At 40.9% G+C, this 25,577-nt stretch overlaps 1 protein-coding gene and 2 long non-coding RNA genes across 5 annotated transcripts in view; 2 read left to right on the top strand and 1 right to left on the bottom strand.

Moving 5' to 3' along the window:
* Positions 1-12: 12 nt before the first annotated feature.
* LOC138683990 (uncharacterized) lies at positions 13-20,323 on the top strand. 3 transcript variants are annotated; one of them, XR_011323478.1, is made up of 5 exons: positions 13-448; positions 2,845-2,917; positions 6,510-6,623; positions 7,044-10,413; positions 16,081-20,323. It is a non-coding gene; the product is annotated as an uncharacterized lncRNA (long non-coding RNA). The 3 variants fall into 3 exon arrangements; XR_011323479.1 differs by having other exon boundaries at positions 2,287-2,917; XR_011323477.1 differs by lacking the exon at positions 2,845-2,917.
* Positions 20,324-23,545: 3,222 nt separating this feature from the next.
* On the bottom strand, positions 23,546-25,147 carry LOC138683991 (uncharacterized). The gene is made up of 2 exons (XR_011323480.1): positions 24,781-25,147; positions 23,546-24,385 (listed from the first exon to the last, which is right to left on the bottom strand). It is a non-coding gene; the product is annotated as an uncharacterized lncRNA (long non-coding RNA).
* Positions 25,148-25,469: 322 nt separating this feature from the next.
* The window catches only part of DHFR (dihydrofolate reductase), a 638,672-nt gene continuing 638,564 nt past the window's right edge, over positions 25,470-25,577 (top strand). The window contains exon 1 of the mRNA XM_069777680.1: positions 25,470-25,493. The gene's annotated coding sequence lies outside the window, so the exon portion shown is untranslated. The remainder of the gene's footprint in view (positions 25,494-25,577) is intronic.

Raw genomic sequence — 25,577 nt, 5'->3', positions numbered from 1 at the left:
GGCCGCGGGGGAGGCGGGGGAGGGGAGGTGGTAACGGCGGGGCGGGCGGGAAGCCGGGGCTGACAGGACTGCGGGGCGGGCGGCGGTGCCGGCCCTGCCGCGGCCCTTCGCGTTCGCTGTGTGAGGCGATGTGTGAGGCGGGCGGACGTGAGCGTGTTCGGCAAGCCCCTGGAAAGGCCCTCCTCTCTCCCAGCTCCCTTCTGTCGGCCCCCGACTCCCGCCCCCAAAAAAGTGTTCGCCCCGGATAAATTGAGTTCAGGCTGGCCTTCTTCCAGAAGCTCAACTATGCCAGTTTTATCTGAATGTTTCTAACTGGTTTCGCAGACTTAATCGCCCTTCTCTCCCTACAATATAATGTTATCACTTCTCCCTGACAAAGATGAGGAGGGGGAACGTGAAATTAAAATGGCCAGGTCACCTGAGCGCTGCCTTGTAACATAACACGGGGGTAAGTAGAAGAGTAACCCAAAAGGGTTATACAGTTGTCTGGATGAAAAGAAGAAGAAATGCAGGGTCTCGCCAAAACCGTAATCCTGATCTGTTTCCAGGAGATGCCCAACGTGTAGTTCAGTGCTCATTTTGTTACCCAGCTGTGTTGTCTTCGTAATTGCTTTTAGACCTGAAAATTTGGTAGGTGCACAGAAGCTGTTTTGCTACACAAATGCTAGAATAATTATTTTTAAATTTACGAGTCTATTAAACCATACATTTTCCAGTGCTAAGGTCTTGTCTGGCATGACTAAGCTATCCAAACTGTACTATGCGGAATGCAGTATATTTGCATAGTCTTAAGTGGAAGGTAAAATGTTGGCTTTACCTATCTAGCTGTAAATGGCCATTTTAAAGAGCTTTATGACTGTTGCATTAAGAGTAAACAAGAGCTATCCCATCAGCTTTGGAGACCATGCTGCTCAGTGGAGAGCCTCCATATGCAAATGGTGCTTTGCTCTAGCTGGTTGTAATGTGACGTTCTCCAACTGTGCAGTTCCTAATTTGCTTGTAATTTGCTGGGTGTGGAGAGCTTACAAGGGCCAAAGCATTTTGCTGGAATATCCCTGAGGTAAACCATTTCTCTTTGTTCTTAAAATTCCATTTTCTAGATTTTGGCTGTTAGCAGCCAAGTTCTTCAAATATGTACTGTGATTCATACTTAAAGATAATTTTCACTACTTTTTGTGAACAGTGAAATGTACCATCTAAGACTGTACTTTCCAGCATTAGGTATATATAAGCAAAGGGTTTTTTCATGCAGATATTCTGGAAAATTATTAATTGTGTGTGTGCTTTGAACAGATTATGGTACCTCCATAGATTACTACTTTGACTGCATATATTATTTTTGAAAGCAACTGCATAGATTGGGTGATGCCATTATAACTACAAGTTGTGATGCTATAGGCATTATTTAATCATCAGAATTAATTATTTATATTGTTCTTCACTCTTTCTTTTAAATGTTGGGGGTTTGAAATTTGGTAAGTAAACACCATGTTGTCATCCAACCCTGAGTTTTGAGGGAAGATTTTTACACTGTGGAATATATTCTGTAAGCCATTTTTGCTAACAGAAAATGCCTGTGGTATTGAAAAAATGTCACATAATATGCATTGCCTTGGAAGCTACAGCTCCTGATTTCTAATTTTAGCTTTGTTACTGTCTCTCTGGATTTTCTTAGGGAATAATCATCAGGTTTAAGACATAGCTCATTGAAAAAGTGGCTGATAGGGCCCTGATTTTTCACTGGTTAGCAAAGGAGTCGCCATGACTGGCAGTTTCCAGAAAACTAAGCTATAGTTTCCATATATTCAGATCCCTTTATTTAAAATCATTGAGTACACAGCCCCTGTAAAAATGAAGGACATCCAGTGACTAGGATCTCAACACTAGTGGCCATTTTTAAAGAGTATAGGCTTTAGCTGTACTGTTGGAGTGTCACAAACAGGCAATATTGTCTATGGACTTTAAGCTGAACATATACAATGTTAAGTAATTATGTATTGTTAAAAATAATAAACGGTTGACCTGAATATCCCCTTTCAGGACTTGCTGGCTTCCTCATGACAAGCATAACTAAGTCTTCATGTTAGAGAAATTAAGGTCTAAAACACTTAACTTTGAAAAACTGTTAGTATCCATACATAATTGCTAATAGAAATACTATATATCTCTATGTAGACAGGACGCTGTAACTACTAGAGGTGGATTCTAATCCTGGCTCTGCTGTTGACACGTTTGGGCTAATAGTTTCAGTTTTCTATGTCCGTTTCCCTTTATGTCTGTCTGCAGAGCAAATCAGACTCATGGTATATTCTTACAGCACCTGGTATCAGCTTGGTCATCTCCAGTATTGTTGCCAGAGCATTTCAGTAAGTTGCAGTGAGTGCCTCTGTATCAGGGGAAATGCATTTGCTGTCATTCTAAAATTACTTGACAAGAAGTCCCAGCATGAGGGTTGCTTTCCTTCCTCTTCCTTCTTTTGCCTGTACTCTGAATAAATGCCTCAGGTTTCCATCTTGTCTCTGCCATACAGAAGCATTAACAGTCCTGTTCGTTGTGTCACTACTTAGATGTTTATATACTTAAAACAAATGCATAACAGGTCATCAGACTGGTTTGTTTTATTCTAAATATATTAATATTATATATAGATATCAATATATTAATACATTATCACATATTGGTAATTTTTGAGAGTAAACTACAGTTGTTGTAGGAACTTTGTTGGTTGGGAATTTTAGAACTAAACTAAAGATCATGGAAAATAATCCTTCATCAGCCAGGCTGTGAACTGAATGATCTCTAAAAGGTCTTTTTCATCTCTTCATCCTGTTGTTTGGTCCCAAGAAACACAGCTTCATTCAAAACCCATTGATCAGTCAAGCAGTTCAGGCAACACTCTACTCTCCAAGGAAAGAAGGTAACATTACAGCTCTCGGACTGATAGAATTAACACGATGTACATTCATCTTCACAAATCCTCCTTAGTATGGCTCAGATCCTGAGCAATTCACAGTAATTCTAATGCTATTTCTTCCACTTTCTTTTCTGATTACTCTTAATTTCCGATGCTGAGCAATGTTGCTAAACAAAAAGATAATAATCTGTTATTGCCAGTGCCTGACAGTACTGGGGTTGCAAAGTTTTAGAATAAAATAATATTGCTAGGTGAGCCAAATAAGAAATAATGGTATAGCCAAAGCAAAATGCTTTTGAAAATGTCTCGTGAGGCTATCGGACAGCGTGTTCAAACCCAATACATCATTTGTGCTATAACAAATAGTTTCTTCATTTGCTGTACTAATATGGTCACAGGAGCATATCTACAATTTAAGAAGGATTGCATATATAGACAACATCTGCAAAAATGAAAGCTGGACTTCGTTCCAGTTGAAACTGATATTAGCAAACATTCACCATAGCTGACTGCTTAATTTAAATCTCTTCATTGTCTGTCATTAAATTAATAGTGCTTATGGAGATTCTGCACCAATAATACATTGTAAGAATTAAAAGTAAGATATTCTGCATTCTTCTGCTTCGTCTGTTTAGGGGACTTAATAGTTGAAATTTCCCTGATAGAACTTGGTAGGTAGAGAGTTGCTATTTCAAAATTGTTAACAAACCTTATTTTCCAATAATCACTGTAATATTACAGTGCTCTTACAAGGTAGACAAGTAGTGTTATTTTCCTTTTGCTGGCAGAAACAGACGAATTAAGTAATTTGTTGAAGGCTGTGGTGACTGTGTTAGGCTGGCAAATGGAGCTGAATTTTGAGGATGTGTCATCTGTGCCTTCAACATACTTGCTCTTGGGCCCTGTGATTGTTCTGAGAGAAAGTTCAAAATGAAACAAACTGAGAGGCATACAAACAGCATACATTTTTCATGAGTATTTTTATTCCACTCCAGCAGCTACCAACCAGCACTGAAGAAAGTACTAGCATAATGCAGCAATTGTTGCCACCTTCTGGTTTTGGCAATTTTTCCTACTTACTTTTACTTATTTTATTTCATCTAAAAGTTCAATAATTCTTTCAGCTTCAGATTTTTTTTTTCATTTGTTTTATATTCCCTTTCTGTTACTGTTATTCATGTTCCATTCTGGTTTTATTTATTTTTTCTTTTCCTATTAGACCAATACATATCAAAATCAACTAGAGACAGGCTACATATGAAATACTTAGGTCATTAATATAAAAGATAACAGCAGTTGAAGGCCTCAAAAATGTTGCTCCTAAGCAGGGAAATAGATTTGGGGGATGTTGAGAATAATGAGGATGCCTAATTGATACAGAAAGATAAATTTTTAAATCAGCTTACAAGTTCATGGTCAAAACAGCATTAAAATATCTGCAGATGGTGAAGCAAAGGTCATTATAACACAGGATTATATGAAAGTACAATAAAAGAATACTGTTAGAACCTATAGTAAATATATATAATTGTAATAAATAAGCAAGTTACCGTCTGTCTCTCCTGTTTTATTAAACGAGCAAACCTATGCTACCACTGTCTGGTTTGCTAAAAGCAGCAAATCAGAAACCAGTTCAAAGTACAATGTGTGAAATATTTTTGTTCAAAATGCTAGCTAGATCAGAACTAGGATTCATTTTACACATATAAGGTAAATAAAGCCTAGTGCTAAGCTCCAGAGTAAATTATTCCAATTATTTATCTGGTATAGGCATGCAGGTCTACATATAAAATTAGCAGCTCATAATTAACACTGAAGTGAGTCAAGATGGACAGATATTGATGCTAGGAAAACAGGACTTTATTCTTGATTCCTACAACATATTATGAACCCAAAGTGATATAATGTAACATGCAAAGCTGTGCTTTGAGAATCTTTTCCTCACATGATATGTAGAAAGGTCAAGAGGGAAGCTGCCTGGATGGGAAATGACAGGCAAGAGCCAGACCAGTTATCATCTGCCTTGTGTAGAGCAGAGAATCGGAGCTTAACTTGAAGGTTTACTGTAAAAGTTAAGAACTCTGTTATTTAAGGAGACTGACTGAATTGAAGAATGAGAGGGAATTTCTTCATCAATGAAGAATGACAGATTGTACATTTTTTTTGTAAAGTAATTCAACAACAGAAACTATCCAAAACTAAATAAAATAAAATAAAATAATCTTGCACCCTCCACTATCATTTTTGCAGAGAAAAATATACGAAGACATTTAGAAGCCAAGCAAAATGTAATACAAGTAGTAGCAGACATCACATGATGTTATTGATCATTAGTCAAAAATTGCAGATGGATTCCTATCATTACAAGGCAGATACTTTTGAACAAATGAATAGTGACAAGAATTAAAATTCCACCAAAGTGCATAAAACATTCCTTTAAACAAACACTAGTTTTTAATCACTCTGGTAGCAGTCATAACACCAAGTCATATTTACTAAGATACTCTGTTTGGGCACCACTTCTGACCCATCTGTCTGACCAACGTGCAGCTACTAAAGAATTGTCATGTGGGAAAGAGCACCAAGAGGCGATCTTGTCACAGCCAATTCCTGACTGCAGGTGTGCACCCTCATCCAGGGAGATGTATAGCAGTAACTTTTGCGCTTCATGCTTAACAAGTTCTGCTGAAGTGCAAGCCTAAACATACTCCAAACCCTGCCTGCAACACAAACTGCACGACAGATCAGGACTTTAGCCTTTGCTGTACTGATGTTCAGCTAAGCACAGGAAAGCTGGGGAGGCACAAAGCCACCTTCCCTCATTTGAGGCTGTCTAGGAGACAAACTTTCCCTTATGGTCTCTCTAATTTACACTGGCTAAAATAATCACTCCAAGGCTGTTTTGCAATCTATACCAAACCCTTTTCCTGCCTTAGAACTCCCTCTGAGCATTTAACATCCAGCCAACAACATCCCCAGGGGTGTGCCTGTTAAACAGTATCTGTGTATAGTTCAGTGCATGTTGTATCCCGGCAAGTTTGACTTAACATATATTATTCATGTCACAGCATTGTATGCATACAACATCCTGCACACAAGGGATGTACCTGATCCGTGTGTTTGATTTCAGGATTCCTGGGGATCATCATAGGTGTCTTTCCAGGAGTTAGATTGTTTCTTGGGTTTCATTTTGCTTTGTAAAACCCTGTTTTTTCCACTTATGGTCCCGAAGGTGGAAATAAATGGCTTTCAGAGACTAATGCTTCTGTAGCTGAGTGAGGTCCAGGATAGCTCTGGAGATACTAAGGGACTGCAGATGCCCCCAGTTTGTCCTTAAAGACTTACACCAGCCAAAAGAGCAACGTGCTGTAGCTCAGTAAAGGCTTGATGGATGATAAGGACAGTGTTTTGAACAGCAATGTGGGAAATACAGCAAGGCTGGTGACACCAAAGTAATGAAGCCTAGTGCTTAAGCTCACAGACAAAATTAAGTCCTTCCCAGTCATGTTGCTAGCCATGGAGTTTTACTGCTCACTGTTATTTTAGTAACAATTTCTCTTATTAAACATCATGAAATCCTTCTCTAATTGCATAGGTCCCAAGAGAAAAATCAGCTGCATACCTAGCAGTGGAACAGTAGAACTGGAGTGTGCATTTGGCTGACTGAAGACACGCTGGTGCTGTGAAAATAACTTCTGATGTCAGCAAGGTAAAAGCTGTGGATATGACTCTGGACTGCTGTACCCTAGAAAACATTTGTTGGGCTATGAACATGGACCTACAGTACTGAAATTAAACTGATTTGTGCTGTCAGAAAGTATGCCTGTTAACACTAGTGCAAGTTTTTGAATAGCAGATTGGAGATACTGCTGTAAGAAATTTACCAGTTTACTTAGGAAAAATGTTGTCATGTATCGCTCAAGTGCAGGTGCACAGCCTGGTAACAATCTTCCTGTTACCAGTTGAAAGCCACTTTTAAAAATGTGAGCTAAATGGGTGCAGAAACAAAGTAACCTAAACCATGGAACTTGCCCTTAATATTCAACAGAGAAAGCAATACATAAAACTGCAACCAGGTGGAGTGAGAATTGTGTTTCCTGTCTGGTGTGCCCCTTGTCTGTCTTTCCAGATACTTCATCTCACCTGTGTTGCACTGGTTCAAGCAGAGGGTCAGCGTCAAGTGTATTGGCCTCTGTCCATGCCAAGGCTGAAGGTGTCCAGTTCACAGGATTTCCAAACCCCATAGAGTTGTGTACAGCAAGGAATGGGGAGGGGCTTGCACAAACAACTGTAGATCTGCTCCTCGGTGAGATCCAATGTGGATGTACTCGACGACTACACAGTTCTCCTTCAGGCCTCTCCTTCCTGAAGTTAAGGTTTTTTAATGTTTTATTACTCTCTAGCATCCCTAATACAACAATTGTGGCTGCCAAGGTGTGGACCAAAGACAGAGCTAGGCTCACTTGTTTTCCTAAATGGCCTCTCCTGCTGCTGTTACCATAGGTGGACTAGTTGGCTGCGTGAGCCCTTAGTCTCGCCAACCAGGCTGTCTCTCTGATTTTTACTTTCTGTTGCCAATTCTCTTTCATAGCTGCCAAATCCATCTCCTGAAATCCTCACTCGGTATTGCTTCTCAAACACATTGTCTGTCGTTCCTTCTTATTTTATAAACAGCTGGACTGTTTGCTTGTTCAGCCTTCCAAGCGGCATAGCTACCTATTCTTATTTGGATGAGCCTGTCACAGGAATGGAAAAAGGAGTATTTATCCAGTTTGATGTAAAGCACTGGAGAAAGACCCTGTACTTTATTGTTTTCATCAACATAAGATCATGGCCTCTAAATTAACATTTTTAGTATTTTCCTGTTTGTGAGAAATCTAGCAGGTGAACAGCCTCAGCATGACATGAACATTATAATCCTTTCTAAAATTACATTTCTTTTATCATACAGCAGGTATTACAAATTGAGAATAAGGTTGATTTCTAACACATCATCTTTTATTGTCATAAGTCCTGTTTTCCAAACTTACTACTGAAATTATAAATGTACTGAATGCTTCAGAATGCAAGACAAAAATGTCATTTCAGCCAATGATGGGGTTTTCATCAGGATATGCAAATGAGACTTTCAGAAGCCCAGTGGAAGAACATCATATCAATTAATGGGGAGTTTAGAAGTCAGTCTGCTGAGTTTGTTTCTTCATCAAAGACGGACAAAGAAAATGCTCGTTGCCTGAAAAATACACTTAAGTGTTACCTGCCAGGATTCGAAAGAATCAGAAGCCATCCTGAGAAAATGATGAAGTGAGTGGTGAGCAATTGGCCATTCAATTGACAGTGAACTATTAATGAAAATGTTTTTCTTCACACCACAGAAAGGACCTGCCATTTAAAATGGACACACTGGCACATGCTAAAATATCATCTCTGTACCAGACTTCACAAAGTTCTCTGTTAACTAACATAAGTTCATATATAACTCTCATGCTTTTGTTTATCCTTATTTGGACAAAGCCAAAGGCTTTTTTCCAATCCCTTGAATTATATAGTCCAGAAATTCACCAGACCTTCAAAATTCAAATCAGCTGTTAAATTACTGAGATATTATCAAATCCATTTTGCAATTTATTTTTTTTTCCCCCAGAAAAACTGTACATTTATTCAGACAAAGATTAACCTGCAGCATGGCTTATATCAATAAGATGATCCTTTGAACAATGCTGGAGTACTTCCCTTACCCTGAAACTGATGAAGATTGCTACTGCAGAAATGAGTGCAAAAAAAGGATTTGCAGGGGTCCAGTCCCCCAAACTGCTGTCAGCAGAACTTCCACATAAGTTCTCTTGCAGTGTCAGTACTATTTTTTTCCCCCTAATACTCACCTTGTAATTTCTTACTTCTAGTCTATGATTCCCAAATGCACTGACCTAGTTGACCGAATTTACCCTGGCATAAGAAGCTGTAACTCCAGGTTGTTCACTGAAGTTATATTTACATGTAACACAGTCACACTGTGCTGGAACGTTTCACGCAGGGATGGTGTAGAGATTATCCAAACCACTTTCCCATCCTGAGCGTCAGTCATCATACTTTAGCCACGTGCAGCATTTTTACAAGGTAAATAATACAGTAAGAGTCAAAGAAAGTAAGACAAGAAGTTGAAGAGCAGACTGTCACTGAAATTGGAATGATTTGTTTAATAACACTGTGAAATAGCACACTTCAGCTTCACCAGCTCATCAGTGTCAGCTCCCCTCATCTGTACATGGCACTGAGAGCTTCTTAATGTAACAATGAAATCCATGGGCCAAATTCATCTCTAGTGTAATGCTGCTGAAGTCGATGAAGGTATGTCAGAATTAATTTAGCCCAGTAGTTACTCTCCATTATCTGGAGTAATGGTGGGGCTGCAACAGCTGACGAATGACAAACATTGATAATACAGGTACTCTGCCGCATGGCTGAAAGCATCAGCGTGACCATGCTTGGAAATAGCTGAGATCCAGTGTAGCCAGCACAGGCCCAGAACTGGAGGTGAAATGACTTCTGCTGAACTTCTCGGGTGTCTTTGTACAGTGCTCCAAAATGCTGCAGGCTGAGTATGGGTTGCAGAGCTAGGGCATCCTCCCCCAGCACAGAGGAGCATAGTGCAAACTGCAGGAATGGGATTCCCTCTGGCCGGATTTACTAGTTTCATTTCAGCACCAGCCGATGGGTTCATGGCAAATCAGAAAAGGAGCTGCACCCCCCTGCTCCTTGTAGCTGGAGGACAATGCTGAGACATTATGGCTGGATCTGCACAGAGCTGAAGTGGATTTATGGGGGGCTTTAGCTGATATATACCTAAAATACAGCTTGTAAGCATTTAGCTTACACATAGCTCTGTGCCAAAATGGGCCATGTCTGGCACATATTGTCCACAGATAATTGAGAGTTAACTGGATATGATTCAAACTAAATCATGTTTAAGAGACAGATTTCTTTTCCTAGGAATTTTCACGAAAACAGCCAAATTCAAGAAGCAAAGCCAAAATAAGATGTAAATTTAAATTGTGGATCCCTAATGCACAATGCACACACATTGTATGTGATTTGTAATTTAGAGGCCAGAGACGCAGTAATTGCGTGTGTAGTAACAGTGGCACGTACCCCCAAGCACCAATTCAAATGAGACGCACCCAGCAGAAGTGAACTGGGGTGCCTGTTTCTCATGCCTTGCCATCCGGAAGGCTTACACAAATCCAGGTCACTTTCTGTTTAATCCCCTTTATCCCAACATTTTGTAACTTTTCCCATCTCCTTACCTGCTCACAGTCAAACAACGTGGCTTTAGGGATGGATGCATTTTGTTTACATAAAAACCATTTCCACGTATGTCTTCAACAGCACTTATGAACATTGTCTGTCTGGTAACTGTCTTCCCTTTTTTAGGAAAACGTTTAGACACAGAAGGGGCTAAAGTGGTGGTTAGCACCCTGGGAGATGACAGCTCTTTGCAGGTATCCAGAAGTGGAGAAGCAGCTGCTGTACCCTGTTTTATCAACTGGAGGATCACTGGGGGCTGGTGGTGAGGGTGGTGTCACCCATTTTCAGCTCACATCTGCTTCCATCTCTGCCACTACCTCTCTCTTTTACCTTTGGCAGGTTACTTGCTTCTTGCTGCTATTTTCATCTAAGTGCAGAAAGAGGATGAGGATGATAATGTAATAGGTGTTTTGAAGACTAACTCAATACTACTTAAGGCCCTTTCAGACACTCAAGTGAAAACATGGGTGTATAGAAAAATCAAAGTATAATTATTATGAAACTGTGTATTATTGTTTTGAGTAAAAGGGAATCAAAGGCAGGGTGATGAGATAATCAGACCACTGGAACTGAAGGATTTTTGAGACATACTATGAAATAAGTGAAAAGCAGAACATTTAATTGAGCTTAGGGAGGGTTTTCCTAGCAAGCAGTGTTCATTTCCTTCATGATTTTTTTTTTCATATTGGTATCTTAAACAAGATGTGAGATGTTGCAGTATGACTGGAAATAGGAAGTTGTAAAACAGTATTTTAAGGGCCCAACCCTGTAACCTTATTCACAGTCCCAGTGAATACAACACTAACAAGGTAAGTCCAGATTTAGATCCCTATTGTTTTATTATTACTGTTTATATCATTAGATAAAGGTCTACCAGAGACAATATAAGTTTTTCACAATTGTGAGACTTCTTAAGAATTATGTAATCAAAAAGTACCTGAAGTTTTACCATATTTGGATTTATTGGAGATGAAAGGTCCGAACTAACCCACATTGCCCTCAAGTCCCCTGGCTGCCCCTAAGAAGTCAATGTTACCTCTGTGACTAGTGTTCTTTTTCAGAGAACATCTGGTACTTCATGAAATGGAGTATCTACAACTCGATGCAGAAAAGGCTAAAGGGATGACACTCACAAAGCTCAGGTTGCCACAAATCAGATTTAACTATAATTGTACTGCGCGTGATGTAAAGCCAGATATAAATGAGGTATAACACTAAGACAGTGGAAGTATATTACCCTACATTTCATTTATTTAACTTTCTTTAATTTATCTGCTTGTTTGGATTACACAGAACCATGAACATTCCAGTAGCAGCCCTCTAGTTGGGATTTCTATTTATAGCATGCTGTCTTTTCATTGGATGCCCCTCTGCATTAGTTTCAATGAGGCAATAATTAGGCCCTTAAAGCAGAGTTAAGATATCTTTAATAATTGAATTTAGATAAAAAATTTACCCAGTATTCTTTCCAAAGATAATAATTTTTTATAATTCTTTGGGACTGTGAAAGAGGATACATTTCTAAATGTTCCTCTCTTACATTTTCTCGCTTTTCTTTTATGTATTTTGGGTCTAAGCAGCCACCATCTCCACAAATTTCAGACTTCATACATGCACATATTTAGCCATAAGGCAATTCTGAACTTTGAAAATTAAGCATACAGCTATTCCCTGTAGAATAGAAGATTTCTTTTGCATTCTAAGTAATTTCTGTCTTGATAGCCAGGGGAACTACTTAGCTCTACAGGATGCTTAACTAGGCTTAGACTTTGCTGCTAAGTTGGAGAGAGATGGGTTTGGTGGATGGACTGTTCGATGGGTAAGGAACTGGCTGGATGGCTGCATCCAAATAGTTACAGCCAAAGGCTCAGTGTCCAAGTGCGAACCACTAACGACTGGTGTCCCTCGAGGGTCCATACTGGGACAAATCGTATTTAGTATCTTCATCAATGACATAGACAGCAGGATGGAGTGCACCCTCAGCAGGTTTGCAGCTGACACCAAGCTGAGTGGTGCAGTTGATTTGCTAGAGGGAAGGCATGTCACCCAGAGGGACCTTGACAGGCTGGAGCAGTGGGCCCATGTGAGCCTCATGTGGTTCAGCAAGGCCAAGCCCACTTGTGTCAGGGCAACCCCTGGTATCAGTACAGGCTGGGGGATGAAGGGATTGAGAGCAGGCCTGTGGAGAAGGACTTGGGGATACTGGTGCATGAAAAGCTAGACATGAGCTAACAGTGTACACTCGCAGCCCAGAAAGCCAACTGTATCATGGGCTGCATCACAAGAAGCGTGGCCAGCGGGTTGAGGGAGGTGATTCTACCCCACTCTGGTGAGACCCCACCTGCATTACTGTGTTCAGCTCTGGGTCCCCCAACATAAGAAGGACATGGACCTGTTGGAGCAAGTCCAGAGGAGGGCCATAAAAATGATCAGAGGGCTGGAGCACCTCTCCTATGAAGACAGGCTGAGAGAATTGAGGTGGTTCAGCCTGGAGAAGAGAAGAGAAGGTTCCGGGGAGACCTTATGGCAGCCTTCCAGTACCTAAAGGGGGCCTGCAAGGAAGCCAGAGAGGGACTTTTTACAAGGGCACGCAGTGATAGGACAAGGGGTAATGGCTTTAAACTGCAAGAGGGGAGATTTAGACGAGATGTCAGGAAGAAGTTCTTCACTGTGAGGGTGGTGAGGCACTGGAACAGGTTGCCCAGAGAGGCTGTGGATGCCCCATCCCTGGAAGTGTTCAAGGTGAGGCTGGATGGGGCCTTGAGCAACCTGGTCTAGTGGAAGGTGTCCCTGCCCATGGCAGGGGCTTTGGAACTAGGTGATCTTTAAGGTCCCTTCCAACCCAAACCATTCTATGATTCTGCAATTTTAAAGGAAGAAAAAAAAACCAAGAAATATTCAACAATCTTAATCCCAAGTACACTTGCCAGCACAGCCCTTAGTGCAGCTCTCAGTACTGTAGCTGATGCTATTAGAAATATCAAGAGTGGCACTAGAGATAAATATTTCTTCATCACCATCTCTTGTCTGACATGAACTCAAACACCAGTTAAGAAAAACTACATGCAGTGGTTTTCACTACACAGTGTATGCAATCTAGACTAACTGCTTATCATCAACACCTAATTGTATGTGCTGCAGTGTGCCTGGTCAAGGTAGGGGAGCTCACTACGTCAGCTGCGGATGGTGGGGATGACATGGCAGAGGTTTAGAAAGGACACCTGTGAGTGTGTAGAGGGTTGAATGACATAGCTGTGTATTTCTTTCCTCTGAGTGTTTGAGTTGTTTTTTCAGTGTGGAAATTTTACTCCAAAATTACCTTTTTAGCGTGTGGGAATCAGACAGATAGCAATTTTGAGAATGTCTTGAGGGAGCAAGGTGATTTGAGTGATGAGACTCATAAGCCTTGTAATTACAGTAATTATGAGACCATACCTCTACAGGTAAGAACTCATAAGTAAAAACATTAGCATGACCATTTAAACAGCTCAATAATTCATTCCAGGGCATGTGGTTACAGTGCAATGCTTAACATAAACTTCATGACTCTGTTGGCTCTTGGTCTTACCTCTGAAGTGTGCATCCATCCTGTAAATATAGATCCCTTTGTCCTGTACTATTTGTATGTAGTCTTTTTAAGACAAGTCTATAGCATCTGTAGCAGCTGGTTACAGATGGTCAAATCTTACCATGTGTTTTAGGCATTGTTTTCCCTGCAGCTTTATAAAGAAATAGCCTGAAACACTGGAATGTTCTGAGTCAGACAGATTTTACTCAGATATACTCCACAAAGGGAAGTTTTCTGTCCTACAAGTCCTACATGTGCTTTACTCTAGCCCTGACCTGCTGCCTAATGGGATGGATGAGTAAGGGAAGTTTGGTAGTATGAGGGAATGCCTCCTTCCTAGTCATCCTGTGCTCTTTTTTTGATTTATTTACACAGCACTTCAGTGCCAGGTATGTCTTCTGTCACTGTGAACTAGTAACATCACAAACCTTTTGAATGGTACTGAGGGAAGCTTGTTAGAAGTCTCTCACCAAGTGGACATGCTGAGGCGGAGGATATAAAAAACACAGGGTCATTAGATGGGATATTGTTAATATTCTTCAAAGTTTGTATCCATGAGTTATAACACTAAATGCCAGTCATAAAATGATGGTATCTTATGGAAACTGCAGATGATCCTTTTGATCACAGCAGTATATAATATTTCTTGAAGGTGTGTGCACGACAAGTTTGCACATATCTGAGCTTGTTTAGTTTTTTTATTCAGTTTCATTTTGCTGAGTTTTACTCTCATTGGGGAATACCTGCATTGTTCATCATTTACATTTATGATGCTTACAAACACATTTTATCATCCAGTGATTTTTCTACTTCAGTGTTACAATTTTGTTTGGAATTCGGAGTGTTCTAATCATACAGTTACTGCTCCATACTAAAATCACTTTTAGTATCAATCAGTTTCAGCTACAGCTGAAATGATACATTTATGTAAAATGTTATCAACAAGTAGTCAGGTGTAACATCTGCAATCCAATTAAAACATTTTTTAAAAATACAGTGGGCATAGGCTGAAACAAGAGTTCTGGCTTAGATACCAGGAGAAAACTTTGCATCATGAGGACAGTCAAGGTTGTCTGGAGAGGTTTTCCAATATCCACTCTCCAGCCTTGGAGCTTTTCAAGACCTAGCTGAGAAAAGCCCTGAGCAACTTGGTCCAATCTCATAACTCGCCCTGCTTTGGGCAGGAAGTATGACCAGAGACCTCCTGAGGTCCCTTCCAGCATGGATTGTCCTACAAACCTGTGAGTTATTCCAGTTATCTGAGCGGTTGTTGACAGTATGTACGTCAGGACTCAGAGCAATAGGTATGGATTACACTCCTGACAACTACCAGTTCTTTGGACATCTTAAGACTTCTGTCACTGAGCTCAGTTTTACTGTACAGTTGTTTATTATGCAATTAAAACATAATTCCTCATAAAAGCTGCAGTGTCCAGTCACATACAAAATCACTGCATCTGTCTTTCCAAAACCTGCCATATGAAGCAAAACCAGCCTCATAACCTTTGCATTATCTCTGTCTTCGTATTTGTGCTGATCCTGCATTAAAGGCTGCAATAGCTACTTTACAGATAAGGTTAAGAATTTGCTTTTTGATATAAACATGTTTTAAGCATTTTCTCCCCTGTGGCCTTTTTAGCTTCTGTGTAATAAAACAGCTCCCCCTAAAACTTTGCATCCTTTCTCACTTCCAGATATGTTTTTATAGGAGATTTTGGTAAAATATATAAAATAAGATCCTGAATTACACTGTTTTAAAACAAGCTGAAAATTCTTTTTTATTTCATTTTGGCTGAACTTTTCTCTGGAATCTTTGCTTTGATTTTGGTTGTTTTGGCCTCATTAAGGAGAAGTGCCCTTTAGTATTTTAGGAAGACTGCTGAGGGATTAAAATATATATACAGGCTTATTTCTTTGGGTACTTTTTATTATTTCTTTGGTTTTGCAAAATGGGGATTTATCCAGGACTTTAAGTGACCCTCCCACTAGTAAAGTGGACCTCTGAAGAGCAACATCTGTATTAGCAATACTATCAGCATTTATACATACCGTACACAAAAGAATATGTTAAAAGAATATTATTACATTTGCAAAGTCAAGTACTCAAAAGTCACAAAAGACAGAATTAAGCTTTAATTTGTCCATCTTACACATCAGCATTCTGGTATAGTGACTAGTGACTGAATTGTGCAGTACTTGCCCACCTTTTTGGGGCACAGAATAGACGATGTTCTTTTAATGAGCAGCTATACATTTTTTATGCTTTTTCTCATTCTCTAATGTGTTGTTGCAGGTCTTATTTACTGTACTGAATTTAAACCCTGTTTGGAAGACTGAATTATTAATTGCTTTTTGGGGTGTCTCATAAGGAAAGCATTCCACTTCATCAGAGGAATCTTCACAGTTCCTGTGTGAGATAGGGCAGTACTTCCTATGACTGTACGCTGGTTTATAGGAGAGAACTGCAGTGCACAGAAGAAGATCAGAGATATCTGTTAATTTGGTATGCCTAGGACTTTGATTTTTTTCAGAGAAATGACATATGCCAGAACTGACAGTCCCCTCTGATTTTGTTTGCAACCGTGAGTACTCGCAACTTCCACAAATTAGGTCACAGAGTCTCCAGTCAGGGAGCTAGAAAAAGAGGAGGGAACAGACAATGACCACCTGTGATAAATTTGATTAAATGACTTGCTTCATGTCATGACAGGGACAGCATCCTGTCATGGGATTTACCGGAGTAGCATTCAACAGTTTTAATCATTAAAGCATCCTTTCTGTGTCAGCAATATCCTGACTCGCCAACCAAATACCTTCTACCTTCCAGACCAAATGAGTTACAGCTCCTACAGAAAACATCCTCCCTTCTTGCAAGCCATGGTTCATCTACAAGCAGGTCCACCCTGGGCACTGACAAGGGGAGGGTGCCTGTGAATGATCACCTCACTACAATATATAAGCATGTTTACGTGTCTAAGTTGGATGTGGACAACTGGCCTGGAAAACTTCAGCCAGAAGACTGGCGAAGTTATTACCAACTGAACACACTCATGTCAGCAGGAAATGTGCGTGTCAGTCACAGGAAGTTACTATCCATACCACACCATTTACAATAAACTTTCAGTAACATAAATACAGATGAAATAGGAGGTCTAATACTCAGGCTTACCAGAACACATGAACTGAGTGTATTAGGCCTGGATTAGGGGGGAATACAGAAGGGACAGAATACATCAGCACACAAAGCTCAGAGAGCAGCGGCTTGCAAAGATGCATATAGGCAACGACCAGGGGTGGGAGACCAGGGGCACACGGCAGGCAGTTCCCGCAGGTGAGGGGTTCTGTAATCGCAGGAAGGGGTTGGCTTGACACCCTCTCCCTGGAAACACAGATGAAGATGTTGGGCAAATTAGAGAGAGAATCATCCTGTGACTGAATTGCAGCAGCTTCTTTGCAGTTCAAGCACCAGAGCTTTGCGATGAGACCAGGAGAAAGGGTGGTGCTACAACCTGAGCTGGTGGGTAACCTGAACCCCAGAGATGGAGGGAGCAATCCCACTGTCACTTTGGGAGCTGTTTTGTCACCCCTAACCTCTCTGAATCGCTCACTGATTATCTCCTCATGATTCCTGTAACCCACAAATGCATGAAGACTTTAGTAGCAGGATCTAAAATCAGGAACTGCTTTTCTGGTACTGTCATCATTCTTGCACAAACCCACAAGAAAAGTCTGGGCTAGAGTGTGTGTGGGGTGGATCCTGGGTCTCTCAGGAATCCCTCTCTTATTGCTGTCCTCCTCGATGCGCAAGAAAAAACTTCCTAACATATCAAGAGGACTTTTCCTTCTAGGAAAAGAAGTTCTAACTATTCCTTTTTCAAAAAATCTTAAAGGAACTGATTTACTTTTTTTTTCTCCTCTCTCTTTCTTCAGGCAAAAAAAAAGTTGTCCAAGCATTCTCTTTCTCCAAATTCCTCACACACCCTGTTTTAAAAAGCAGCAGCACTAGCTCTGCTTTGGTTTCACTTTTTCCTCCTCAACTCCCAGAAACGAGTCTGTGATTATTACACCCTGCTCAGCTAATTTTTTTAGAGGGAATACAACTTACACTGTACAACTGAGTGATCTGCTTCTTTAACACCAGCTACAGTCTCCCATGCTCATTATTATTCCCTCCCAGCTTACAACATGCACATTTTTAGAATACTTGCATAGATCTATGCAAGTCTGATGATGTTACAGCTATTTATTCTCCCCAGCCAAAAATGCTAGTATCTAGACTTAACAGTGTAACAATAACAGTAACCATTTTCCCCCCAAAAGAGAAAACGAAGGGCGCACAGAGCCGTTGACACAAATTGTAGTGGTAACACAGAATAGTTATAAATACAAGCATGCTAGTCTGCAATAGCCACATAATCATATAATCCACACATTTCCTAGCACCAATCAGATCAATCAGTTTAATTCTCTTCATAAAAAAATTCCTTTACTACACTAACTAATCCCAGCAGGACCACACCTACAACCTAAACTGACGCGCATTAATACGCTTTGGAGAGATACTTCTTTTTATACCTCTGCTACATCTAACTACTGCTACACAAAACAGACAGGATACATCTTTTTACCAGCACAGAACAGTAAATGAAAGTTAAGGTTGAGCAGGGTGACAGCCAATGATGAATGCTCGCAAGGCTGTGGGGAACAGGTTAGCTCTCACAGGACTTTTGTAAGCGGTATCTGGACCTTGTAAACTGTTGGTACATTTTTGTAACAAAAACTTAACAGTAAATTTGCTTGTTAGCTGGGCTCCCTATCCTTGTATTACCAAACTCAGCTCTCAGATGACACATTTAATCTTTCTCATCGTCAGTCAAAGCGCTTTTAATTTTGAGACACCTTTAATATGCAGTCTGAAAGCATCACAGCACTCCCTCAAAAAACATACAGGCAAAAGATTGAGGGTGCTTTTCATGTGGCATGCCATTCACCTCTGGTGTACTACAGTGTAACCCCAGCTGAAGTTTGTGGGAGCTGCATTAGCACACAGAGGTATATGAAAACAGTCATTCTGCACTACTCTGGAATAACCTTTCCCAGACTGCTCCAGGGGAGAGCCATGCCCACTCCTCCTTAACTGAAGAATGGTTCCTGCTACACTACCTTGCTGTCGATGTGCATGGGCTGGTACTACCGCAGGAGACTCAGGCTCTTGGCAATACAGTCTTTGTTCGTATTGCACCACGCCGATCCCTTCCTCCCGCAAAGGGCAGTTCTGCACCCTCTGAAGTCACTGCAGAGGTGACCCACAGCAGACCTTCAACTAACACATTCTCCTTCTCCTGACCAACTATGTGCAGACTGTGACCCTTTTTTTCAGCAAGGAAGAAACTCTCTCGAGACAAATCTGACAGTTCTCACACCGTATATCTGAGCAACAGAGGTGCACAAAGGCTCTGAAATCACTCGACACTTGGATCAAGATTTGGCCCCTAATGACTGATCAGAGGAACCAAGTACTCCCAAAGTGTTACCCTCACTCACCAGTAGTCAAGCCAGGACTCAGACTAAACTTTTCTGACACGTTACATACTGAAATGTTTTAAATAATAGCCAGAAAACTTCCTAGACAGGAGCTGCATCTTGATACTTCCAGTATTTACCTCCTCTCTGTCTTCTCTTAGTTACTGCAAACAGAAATTAAGATTAACACGACTGTTAACTTCTGGAGCTAAAAGAAATGCAAGCAGATAAAGTGCATAAAGAAAGAAAAGGACAAGCTGGATGTTTGTTAGTTTTATGCATCATCAGGAATATAGTAGTAAGCCTCTGCCCGGACAATAGCAATTAATGAGGTAGTGAGCAAAAAGGTTTACCTTTCATAAGGACTGTCAGATACAGGATTGTGTGGTCACTATTGCAGTTCAGACCTGTATCATTAGTGCGTTATAAATACAGATTTCAGTTTCCTACTGAGTTCATTTGCTGACTGTATTCACATTTTAGAGAGCTGCTGAAATGTTAAATCCACACTTCAGATGTTTATGTTTTCTTATTGTATACATTAATGAATCAAGCCACATGCCAAATGGGCATTTGGTGTATTATTTAAGTAATTTCCTAACACACAGTAAGGAAAAACATTTTGTAAGCTCTGCCATAAGAAGGAAAGATTTAAGATTTTGTCCACAGGGGTAACTTAAATACTCTGCCATGATTCATGACTAGAAGATTGGTAGCCACTGTACCAATAAATAAACTGCTGCCCAAATCTAAAGTAATTCAAGAGATAATAACTATAAGTTAACAAATTATTTTTTTCTAGGCTAAGAAATTTATCTAGCAGTTAGACAACACAATGCAATTTTTTTCAGACAAAAAGTATACATGGAGTGTTTATTATAATGTAATCCATTAGCAACTGTTTATCCAGACCTCATTAATTTAGTTTTTACCACCTTCATTTTCAAACCTAAGCATTATACATGTTTTAGCTAAACATAAAATTAGCACACCCTCTATGTATCATACCTTCATTAGCACTACTGCTAAACATGTGAAAACATGATAGACATTATAAAACAGCCACAGATTCCAACTTCAGGCAAAGTATTCTCTGGTAAAACTGGCATGAACACTAACATAAAATTACTCTTGCACAAAACATCGCAGAGATGGTTATCAGCTGCAGTGAAGAAGAACAAAAAGTTAGCATGAAAACTTTAGAAAGACATGAATTTCATTTGCATGGGCCATGGCACAGTCTTCCCCTTTTATTATTTCTGTTTATTTGTATTACCATAAAATTTTTAGAAAACTGATCCTGTACCCATGAGATCTCTGGGAGTTTTGTCACCAGCTTCAGTGGAAGCAGTTGTAGGGTCCTGCAAAGTTGCCTTGTGTTTATGGAGTTTGATTATTACTGTTATGCCCACATATCATACGACCCTCTTAATGAATGGTAAATATTGCACTTGGATTAAAAATATGCATAAGATGCACTTACAGTTACAAGGCAGTTAAAATACAAGTAATTTTTGTGTAAAATGTGGAACAGATTATAGCTCAGATTAGATTTAGAAAAAAACTTTAGCCAATTTCAGAAGTTTCAGACACTACCTAGTTACCACCAGGTAACATGCAAGGAAAATAAGTTGGACCTACTATTTTGAGGACTCTTTTAAAACATTAGTCTATTATTTTCAATGCAGTCAATTCTGGTGTTTTTCCTCAGCTGCAACTGAAGTTAGGGTTTTAGGATTTAGCCTTCACTGAATGTACAGTCGTTGCACTCTAAAGAGATTAAACCATTTTCTTCCAGTTACTTTCATTTCATCTGTGTATTAAATCATTACACCAGCTAACTGTGGACTGTGACTACTGCACAAACTCTTTCTGTTTATCATAGCTGTATCTATTGCCCCACCATTTTTTTTTTTTTTTTGTGCGGAACAATGCTGCACCAGATTTATCTTTACTCTCATGCAATACATTCTCTACACCTGCCTTATTATTAAATATGCATAACACAAACCCTGCAGGACATGGTAATATATATATAACTGGGTGTTTGTTGTAAGAAGAGTTTAAAAGTTACTGCATGAGAATACTAAACACTGAATTGAATGTCAAAATATTCCAGTCATTCTAGATATTATTCCAACATTTAAACAGTACTTTTAATGGAAATACTAAATAAATGAAAAAAGAAAAGGTATGCGCTTAAATGCTAACTATTGACAAGAAAATCATCGTTACCATGTTCTGGTCAACCCTGTGTGAATTCGCTCTCAGCTGAGGCTGATGACCAGCTTCTGTTAACACTGTTACAAAATGAGGTATTTCATAAACACAGCTCATTAGAGTGACATTAGGCTGCAGGGGGAGGATACAGACTAAAAGTACAGAAGACAAACTATCACACTGAGGTTACTTTTTATGCCCCACACTTTTATTGTCCCAGTTTACCTCAAGTTGTACTGAATTTACCAAAATTTGTCACGGGATCTGTGTGACTAATGACAAGAAAATTCAAATATTGGCTAGTACAGTGTCCTCTATGCAGGCACAACTTATGCCGCCTCGAGTGTATGAAGAGCAAATTTTGCTGATCTATTTATGTGCCCTGCAAACAAAATGGTGGCGAGTGGGTCAAGTTAGAGTACAGGCATTCATTTGCCATTTTCAGAGAAATTTGCGTAAGCAGCCTCTAATATGCCTCAGCAAATTTAGACGAATGAATGGGTCATCTTAGCAATCACTGGCATACACTGTATGAGCATGCATGCTTGATGACATATACTGTATGAGCATGCATGCCTGAAACCACAGAATTGTTTAGTCATTCATTTTCAGTTACCAAAATGCTTCTGTAGGTACAGATTAGAGAAGGAACCCCTTAAAAGTCTCAGAAGGAAATTTCTCAGACTGATGAATGTGTGTCTCGAGACCTCATTCAGAAACAGCTTTGATAAACAGCTTGATCGAATAATTTGTGCCTCTCCAAGAAGGTTTAAGAAGTCAAACACACAAAAGTCACTATTTATCTGCAACACTAAAGCAGTATATTACCCACAGACTTCTTAATGGTAGACCCACCGCAGCCAGCTGAGGCAACAGACTTAGGGGAGCCCAGGGCCCAATCCGTCAAGGTGCCAGCCATCTAGCGCGCAAAGAGCACCCCTGATTCCAGCAGAAGTCAAAAGGACTGTTTGCCAGCAGCTTGAACAGCTCACAGGCTTAGGTATTTAAATAGACTGGTAGTCCCACTAGAGGAACATAAAACCAAATACATCTTAAGGATCATACGGAACACTCCCTCACCTGCGGTTCATGTGGATATGTAGTTCCAATGGGAAGGTACATCTTAAGATCCCAAAGCCAAATGAATTCCTTATCAGTTCTGTCACTCAAATAGGCTTTAAAATAAAACTTCTTTGAAATAAAACTTTTGGAATAAAAATCATGTAATTACAACCTGTAATTAACATGTGACTTTAAAGTGCGATAAAAAGTTCCAAGAAAATATTCAATGAACTGTATACCTTCAATATTACCAGCACCCAGCCCCACACACCTTCTGTACTTGGATGTCCTACCTTGGCCCTACACTAAGGCATCTGATACCAACATTTGCAAATTAATTTATTATTTAACTTACAAGTAATTGAATCTGAACGAGTACAGTGCTCAGACTCTTCACTTAGGCTAATAACTTTCACTTAAAAACTGTGCAAGTAATGTTGGAGACAAATGCAATTAGCAAGGTAAAAGTATCACAAGAATATGAAACTGTGCATATTTCAAGTGTGTACAGCCATACACTCATTCATTATTTTCCTGAGTCCATCAGCAATTTTTTAAGCCTTTAAAAACTAGGCAAGTTTTCATTGCTGGTACAGTTTGTTACGGTTAGAAATAAGGACTGGTGAAAATGACTTAGCTGTCTATCTGGAAACTCATCCAAAAACACTGTCGCTTATGTTTCACCTGTGCCCCACAGCTGGCAGAGTCAGAAGTATGTGGTGGGCAAATTATTACAGGAACTCCAACTCCTTTTACCCAGAACACAACTGTACTAACTAGAAAGACACCTCCTCACCCCCTCCCCAAAAAGGTCAGCATGGTCATCTTGGGCACTAACACAGTATTTTCCAGAAACTTTATAAGAGGACAGTAAGATTTTTCTTAGGGAGCAGTAAGAACATCTCCGCTTTTTGTTCAGGCAGCTCCAGGCATTCCAAAATACATTGGCAATCTTTCATTTGTATGATCATAATTTTTAATAAAATAACCCGAAACACAGCTATTCACCAGTTCTAACCAAATTAAGTTTAGAGGAACACAGAATGTATGTCATCAATCACCCCAAAAGAAGGAGGCTTTGTACAGATCCTAGGAGTCAGAGACAAGTATTCCCTCTCTAGCAAATGGGAAAAATATTCTTAGCTAGTTGAAGACAAATATCTCCTAATCAATCTATAACATATGTGTTCACGATTTTTTTATGGTTAGTATAGAATATATAACTACTATTTCATTCAAGAAGTTGATCAGGACGAATCGCCTGTTGTCTATAGCACAGCAAGTAAATTTGATCATCTTGCTTGGTCCCTTGTGAACTGGTTGCCCTCAGCCAGCCCTCACAGTACTCCTCCTCACACCTTCTTCCCCAATGCACAAACACCCGCAGGCATGTTCATTTCAAAACTCATCTTCCCCTCCTAGTTCCTTTTCCTATATTAGGGATGCTGGGGAGGACTGAACCACTGCTGCATCCTTATTAGATACTACAAGATCCCTGTGGACAGATGCTCAGTTTAGGCTGAAAATACCCAGCATGTCTGGGGCACTGCGAGCAGCAGGGTTTCTACGGAGTACTGTGATTCTTCCCTTTCAGGACCGCATCCTTCCAAAGCAAGTGGGACTGCTCACTTGGTGAAAGCTAAAAGTGTCCTTTGAACAGTTCCTTAGCACAAGCCGCACTGATGGGCGGCACTTTGCAGGCCAAAGCTTTCCACCTTTTAGGCTTTCTGGATACAGATGAGGGCACTGGTGCAGGTACACTTGCATGCTTTCTGCTCACCGATGATCCGATGCTATAAAACATGAAGTAAATGAGAGGGCGGAAAAAGAGCCATTGACAGCATTTTCAAGTGTTACTGCTTTGCCTCCTCTCCTTTCTCCCTGCAGCTGTGACCCTTAGGTATGCCAGGTTATGGCTTTGCTGAAGAGGCCTGTTATTTTTAAGAGGTCAGCGCTGCAAAGGGCTGTGTATGTGGAACGTGCGTTTTGAGCCCTGCAAAGAGTTAATCCTGCTTTCACGAAGCCTTCAGAGGACTCGGAGGGCATGAAGCCAAAAGAAAACCACCCCCCAGAAACCTCCAAACCCTTAAGATTATGTAGAAGCAACTTGAAGCAACCTTGGTCCAATGTGAGTGGAAGGCATCGACTGAAATCTTTGGCCTGCCTGACAATGAAGGTGTGGGCATACCTGCTCGTACACCACGTGTGTATGTGCGTGTTCAAACAATCAGCATTCCTCAGTTCCGTTCGGTTTCGAGAGGCAAGGACGGACATTTTCGGCACCTCTCTTTGTTCGAAGGACGGCCACCGCAGCAGCAGCAGCAGCAGCAGCAGCAGATGCCTCCATGTGAACCCCACCCCTGACTTTGCCGGGCTGCCCTCTCCAAGTCACGCAGCGGGAAGCCCAGAGAGCACTATCACTTTCCCCACATATTAAAGAAAAAAAACCCCCAACAACAACAAAAAACCCAAACCCGTAAAAAACTAATGGGCAAAACCGGACGGACTGCCTGCCCCCCCGCCCCCGCTGGGCCGCTGTCCTGCCGGCAGGCACACGCCTCGCCTCAGAGGACACCGCGCCCCACCCCCCCGCCCCACAGCCCACCGCCTCACACAGCACAACCCCCCCACACTGCCGAGCTGTGATGTGTGTGGGGGGTACCCCTAACTGAGGGGCGTCGGGTCGCACCCCCCCTCCCCACACACACCCACACCCACACCCCCACACACACACCGCCCCCCGCGCGATGGCGGTCGCCCCGTTCCCGCCGGCGGGAGGAGCGCGCGGCGCGCGGGGCGCGCGGCTGTTGACAAACTTGGTGCGGCAGCCAGCCTGTGTCAGCACAACTTCCAGGAGGAGGAGAGGCAGCGCCGCGCGGGGCCGGCGGGAGGCGGCCGCGGGGACGGAACAGCAAATGCTATTCAGCCCGAGCAGTTTCAAGCCGCCCATGCTGGGGAATTACTGTAGTCTAGCTACGGCTCTTA

Source organism: Haliaeetus albicilla, chromosome Z, assembly GCF_947461875.1.
Source record: "Haliaeetus albicilla chromosome Z, bHalAlb1.1, whole genome shotgun sequence".
Taxonomy (NCBI): domain Eukaryota; kingdom Metazoa; phylum Chordata; class Aves; order Accipitriformes; family Accipitridae; genus Haliaeetus; species Haliaeetus albicilla.
The sequence above is the reverse complement of the archived record's forward strand: the minus strand, read 5'-3'. Positions and strand labels throughout refer to the sequence as shown.